The 6,480-nt window shown below is 36.9% G+C and overlaps 2 long non-coding RNA genes across 2 annotated transcripts; both read left to right on the forward strand.

The window, feature by feature from the left end:
- LOC110926116 lies at positions 1-463 on the forward strand. Its single transcript, XR_002584983.2, has 2 exons — positions 1-194; positions 288-463. It is a non-coding gene; the product is annotated as an uncharacterized LOC110926116 (long non-coding RNA).
- A 5,379-nt stretch (positions 464-5,842) lies between these two features.
- Positions 5,843-6,211, forward strand: LOC110922642. The gene is made up of 2 exons (XR_002583326.2): positions 5,843-5,942; positions 6,036-6,211. It is a non-coding gene; the product is annotated as an uncharacterized LOC110922642 (long non-coding RNA).
- The last annotated feature ends 269 nt before the right edge of the window (positions 6,212-6,480 follow it).

Raw genomic sequence — 6,480 nt, forward strand, 5'->3', positions numbered from 1 at the left:
TGTGTAGGTACTTATCCATGAAGTAGGATTTGTTGGTGCATGAAAGAAAGGATCTTGTATATATGCATATATATATGGCTCTAACATATTTTAATGGTCATGTTACTAATGGCGTGCCATGGTGAATGAAGTGTAACGCAGGAATAGCAAAGAAGTCTCACCGCGGGTCGTATGATCAGATGGAAAGCCGGAATGTAAAGAGTTAACGGAACGAAAAATAAACGTAAATGAATTTTACATGTTTACGATGCGTACTGATGTTTATGAATTTTATGTGGTGAGCGCAGGTAGTACGAGATACGAAGGATCTTCAAGGGATAGAGATCAAGGACCGAGTCACAAGACAGATTGTACGGGAACGTTGGTGTTGAAATTTAGAAAACCCATGTCATGTATTTAATTGTAAATGAGTCGGTTGATGACTTCATGTGAAAAAGTTGTGTTAAAATGAAATTTTAAATAAGTTAAGGTATTTATAATGAAAGAAATTTTATGGCTTAAACTTCCGCTGCGACTCTTTGTCAAATACGAATTAGGGCGTAACAAGTTGGTATCAGAGCCCTGGTTTGAGAGAATCAAGTAACAAGAGGTAGATACTTGAACTCAAACCGGTGTGCTCTCGTGACCAAGAACCCGTACAATCTAAGACTCGATCGAGGCCTAAATGCAAAAGTGAATGTAAGTATGTATTAGATTATGTATTTGAAGGAAACTAATAGTATGTTATGTGCAAGGTAAGCGTAAGAGTTTGAAGAGGGTGATCCGTGAATGCAGAATAGGATGAACGCCAAGGCGGGCGAAGGTGCAACTAGGCAAATTAACCCCAGGTACACAATACTAAAATGTATGAGTACCGATGTCAAAATAAAAAGGAAGGGGTCTCCTTGGGAGGGTAAATTATTAAACGAAAGGCCATGATGTGGTCTTGGGGAAGTTTTGGAAATATACACGAAACTGAAACCCATCTCTCGGGCATAAGGCGATGATTACACGAAGGCACGAAACTAGTGTGTGGATTGCGCACCTGGCCAGTACGCAAGAAGCATATGACGTTCGTGAGACCGTGGCAATTGTTGCAGGTATGCCCGGTAGAACGGGGTAGCAGACGGGCGCTATGTTGTAGCGAATGCGAATTAGCAAACCATTGCGGATTTGGTTATGCTAACGAAGGTTATGATAAGCTATGCGAGCCGACCGGTTCTAGCGAACAAGTCGAATAAGAATAAGCTACCATCCGTTTTGAACGGGTGATTTTGAATGCTCTAATGAATGCTAGAAGCTTAATCTGTTATACGGATTGAAAGAAGAAGTTATGATTAAATGCGAAAAACCCAATTATTTGGGTAGTGGAAAATGTGTATGCTTAACTCTCGTTGAGAGTGTTTATGCCAAACCCAATTATTTGGGTAGTGGAATGTGTATGCTTAACTCTCGTTGAGAGTGTTTATGCCAAACCCAATTATTTGGGTAGTGGAATGTGTATGCTTAACTCTCCTTGAGAGTGTTTATGCCCAAACCCAATTATTTGGGTAGTGGAATATGTATGCTTAACTCTCGTTGAGAGTGTTTATGCCAAACCCAATTATTTGGGTAGTGGAATGTGTATGCTTAACTCTCCTTGAGAGTGTTTATGCCCAAACCCAATTATTTGGGTAGTGGAATATGTATGCTTAACTCTCGTTGAGAGTGTTTATGCCAAACCCAATTATTTGGGTAGTGGAATGTGTATGCTAAACTCTTCTCGAGAGTGTTTATGCCGAAACCCAATTACTTGGGTAGTCGAATGTGTAAGAAAGAAGAAAGCTCATATGTGGATGGAACTAAAATGAAGTGATTATGATTCGACAACTGAGATGACTAACTTTAAAATCTTGTTGCCGAAGGTAGGTAAAACTTTAAGTTTTTGTTAGAGCACATGTAAGGAAGAAAAGGTACGAATGATATGTTTGAAGCCGATAGTGTGTAAGTTAAGATTTTTCCTTAAGGCGGATGTGGGATTTTAAGTTCATATGATAGAATGTGAATTTACAAGCGTGTAGGAAGAAACGGGAGGTTAAACGGGTAAACGGTTCAAAAGATACGCGCGTTTTAGTGCGTTCGGACGACGAAACGGATCTGCAGATAAGGGGCTTTTCTAGAGGCCGTCGCCGACGGGTTCCCACCCCGTCGCCGACGGGCTCCCAAAAGTGTGAAAGAGGCCGACGGCCTAACCGACTGGTTACGGGTTAAATTGGACGACGGGCATTTTAAGAGGCCGTCGCCGACGGGTACCCACCCCGTCGCCGACGGGCTGTCTAGCCCACTTCTCCGTTTTGCTTAATTTTGCATTTCCAAATGATCCGTAACGCATTCCGATGATTCGTAAAGTTTCTATTGAGCATATAGGGATGTACATAAGTAGATAAGCATGTAAGTATGTTTATATGTAACCGTATATGTACGTAGAACTTATGCAAGTAGGTATGCGTGAAAGTATGTAAGTTTATAGTGTGGGAACAAGTACTAGTTATGTATGTATAAATGTATATGTATAGATATCGGTTTATGTAGGTACGCAAGTATTTATATAAGAGCACAAGCATCATGTGAATGAATATGAAGATGTGTACGTATGTATGCATGATGATATGTATGAGCGTATGCATGTATGTGAAAAATATAGGAAATGTGTGTACGTATGTAGATGTATAAGTATATGGGTATGTAAGTACATATATGATGTATGAGTAGAATGAAATAAATCGATTTATTTCGATTAGTAAATGTATGAATGTAATATGCTTAAATAGGAAATTAGAAACAAGCCGTAGACTTAGGTTTGTATGAATAATAATTGTATACAATTGGAATAGATTCAATGAATGAAACGCTATTGATGATATGTGTTAGGAGCTAGCATTATAAAGTAAAAGACACTAATAAGAGCTCTGGATCAGACCCTGACCCTTGTGTGATTATGAGAGTAAATTACTAATTTAAGAAGATAAGGGCAATGCGTACGATTATATTTATTCATGAATAAGACTTATGTAAAGATCTCGAATGCAATCATGATATACTAAGCATCGTGAATGGGTAATCGAGAAAGTGAGTGTAGTTCTGGTCTACTGAGAATAAGAAAGGTTTCGGGGACGAAACCTTCTTTAAGGAGGGTAGACTTGTAACGCCCCAAAATTTGAAAACATATATTTACCCTATGTTTTCACATGATGTAACACGAAATAAAATAACTAGGCCATTTAACCTAGTTAAAATACTTGGTAAAATAAGTATTGAATGAAATGGATGGCATTTGTGATGGTGTCACAAACTAGAGGGGCTAAACTTGAATAAGTGGGAAGTGTTTAAATCAAACACTTAACAAGTTTGAAGGGGGTGATGTGAAAGATTGTAATGAATTAAGGGTTAGTAGTGCCTAAACCCCAAACACACACTCTGTGCGTGTTCTGGGATCGATCAAGGGCAGGAGAAACAAGGGTTTACCCTTGTTCTTGGTAAAACTCATCAATTAGCAAGAGAATTCGATGTTAATCGGCTGCATGTCTTCAATTTTCGATCATCTAAGCATACCAAGCGAAGTGGTAAGTCGAATTTCTTGTTTTGGTGAATTGTAGAAAAAGGGTTTCAACCCAATCATGAATCTGTGATATGATATGTCTAATTTGGATGTTAGGGTTACTCCCTAGAGTAGAAATCATGCTTGATTTTAGTTTAATTGAAAGAAAATTTTATAAACCCACTTGTAGTATAGAGATGATGATATGGAAGACTATACATGTTCAATGCTTGTGTGAGGTTGATGCGTGATGTTGTTGTAAGGAGTAATGGTTTGATAATGGTATGAAAAGTTATATGATTCTAGTTGAAATTGATAATCTATGTTGTGAACTAGGAAGAGTATGCATAAAACACTTGTACTATATGCTTAAATTGCTTGTACAATGTGCTTACAATGTTATATGCACGCCAAGTGTTCGATTAAATGCTTGAATGGGTAATATTATAAATTTAAATGAATTATGAAGTCTTGTGTTGCATGTAGAAAATTATGAAATTGGCCTTTTATGTAAAAAGTGTTATGGAGTGCATACTATACGAGAATGCAAGAGTTATGTAAGTGTATGATTAAATGTATACAATGTCGTCCGTATAGTCGATTATGATGTTACGGGCATATGTTGATAAGTCGATAGTTACCTATGGTTAATAGTTGACTTTTGGAAGCCAATAAGCACAAGAAACATGATTTGACTTGTTATTGTAAAAGCAGGATTATAGGAAGTCGTTTGATACATGTTATGTTAATATGTGTTAATTTTGATTACCCGATGAATTACGTGTGTTGGAAAGGATATGAAGTTGATTAGATGTTTTGATACTTGTTAGAAATGACTAAGGAAAGTTAAGTATGAATTATGCGAATGATATGATTGTTACATGTACAAATGAGTATGCTAATAAGAGCGTGGTTTCGATGAAATGAAAGTATAGGGATCACGAAGCATGAAAGGATAACGGGTCAAGAAAAGACAAGAAAACGGATACGAGCACGAATGCATAAGGTAAGTGATTCCGTAATCACTTCTTAGTTGTTTATGTAATGTTATATGCAATTTAATTATATGTGATAATTGAGGTCGAATAGGAATGAATTGTATGATGTCAATGAAGTATTAAACGGATTTTAGTTTTGATCTGAGCAAGGTAGGTGTGATTAAGAAATTGTAGCTAAGTAGTGGAATTCCTTTGTTATTAAGGATAGAGCATAGTTGACTAAAATGCCCTTGATAGGTATATCGAGCAAACGACGTTAGAAGTCGTTTGGAAACGAGCTATTCGATTAGAGTAATGTCTTGGACAAGTATGAAAGCGAAGTATAGGGTTTGGTATGTCATAGTCCACTTAATGCGCAAATACCCATAACGGGTCAAAAATAAGCTTTTGAGCGAAAATGGGTTAAGAGGATGCAAGACGTCCGAGAATTTAATCTTTTATGATAGGTGCCAATGAAATTATTAAAGTTCTTATGAGATTGAGGTCAAATAAACTGATTATGTTGATAAATGCACGAACGGGTCAAATAGTTAGAAAATGATAATATGTCGAACGCACGTAAGTTAAGAATTTCCTTAAACCGAACGTGGGATTTCAAGTCCATATGATAGAGGATTAAATTACGATCACGTAGGAAAAAGAATCGGGTAAAACGGACAAGAAATGAGAAAGTTATGACCAAAACTGTAAAAATTCGTCATGCTGAAAGTTGCAGGTCTGAACCAGGCGCAAGGTTGCGCCCCCCCTGGCACAAGGTTGCGCCCCTGACTGATGTCATCTGTATTGCGCCAGAACTGGCACAAGGTTGCGCCAGATTGGTTCCTTCTTGCGCCAATTGCTGGTTCTTTCATATTTTTCGCATTCTTCAACTCTAAACTTGTGTGAAGGCTATCTAAATACGTTATATGCATTATATAACTATATGTAAGTATGTAAGAATGTACGTGTAGATGTGTTTATGTTTGCATGTATGTTTTCGGGTGTATTTAAATAGATGTATGACTATACATATATGAAAGTATGTACATATGTAGTAAATGGGATTGGATGTACACAAAGGAATAAAGCTTGTATGTATGTATGTATGTATGTATGTATGTATGTATGTATGTATGTATGTATGTAAGTAAGTATGTATGTACATAAGTATGTATGCATGTATGTATGTAGGTATGAAATGAGTATGAACATACGTGTGTAGGTACTTATCCATGAAGTAGGATTTGTTGGTGCATGAAAGAAAGGATCTTGTATATATGCATATATATATGGCTCTAACATATTTTAATGGTCATGTTACTAATGGCGTGCCATGGTGAATGAAGTGTAACGCAGGAATAGCAAAGAAGTCTCACCGCGGGTCGTATGATCAGATGGAAAGCCGGAATGTAAAGAGTTAACGGAACGAAAACTAAACGTAAATGAATTTTACATGTTTACGATGCGTACTGATGTTTATGAATTTTATGTGGTGAGCGCAGGTAGTACGAGATACGAAGGATCTTCAAGGGATAGAGATCAAGGACCGAGTCACAAGACAGATTGTACGGGAACGTTGGTGTTGAAATTTAGAAAACCCATGTCATGTATTTAATTGTAAATGAGTCGGTTGATGACTTCATGTGAAAAAGTTGTGTTAAAATGAAATTTTAAATAAGTTAAGGTATTTATAATGAAAGAAATTTTATGGCTTAAACTTCCGCTGCGACTCTTTGTCAAATACGAATTAGGGCGTAACAGATAGAGAGACTACTTCTAAAGAGACTCGTCGGCTCCAAAAACAACAAACAAATAATTATAACTAAATATATAAAAATAGAAAGCTACCATAACAAAAGGAGTGGTGAAAGAGTAACACAGGAAAGATAGAAACAAACATGACATGGTAAAAAACATATATAGACATAAATACAAGAAGACAATCAC

Source organism: Helianthus annuus, chromosome 17 (assembly GCF_002127325.2).
Source record: "Helianthus annuus cultivar XRQ/B chromosome 17, HanXRQr2.0-SUNRISE, whole genome shotgun sequence".
In the NCBI taxonomy this organism is placed as follows: domain Eukaryota; kingdom Viridiplantae; phylum Streptophyta; class Magnoliopsida; order Asterales; family Asteraceae; genus Helianthus; species Helianthus annuus.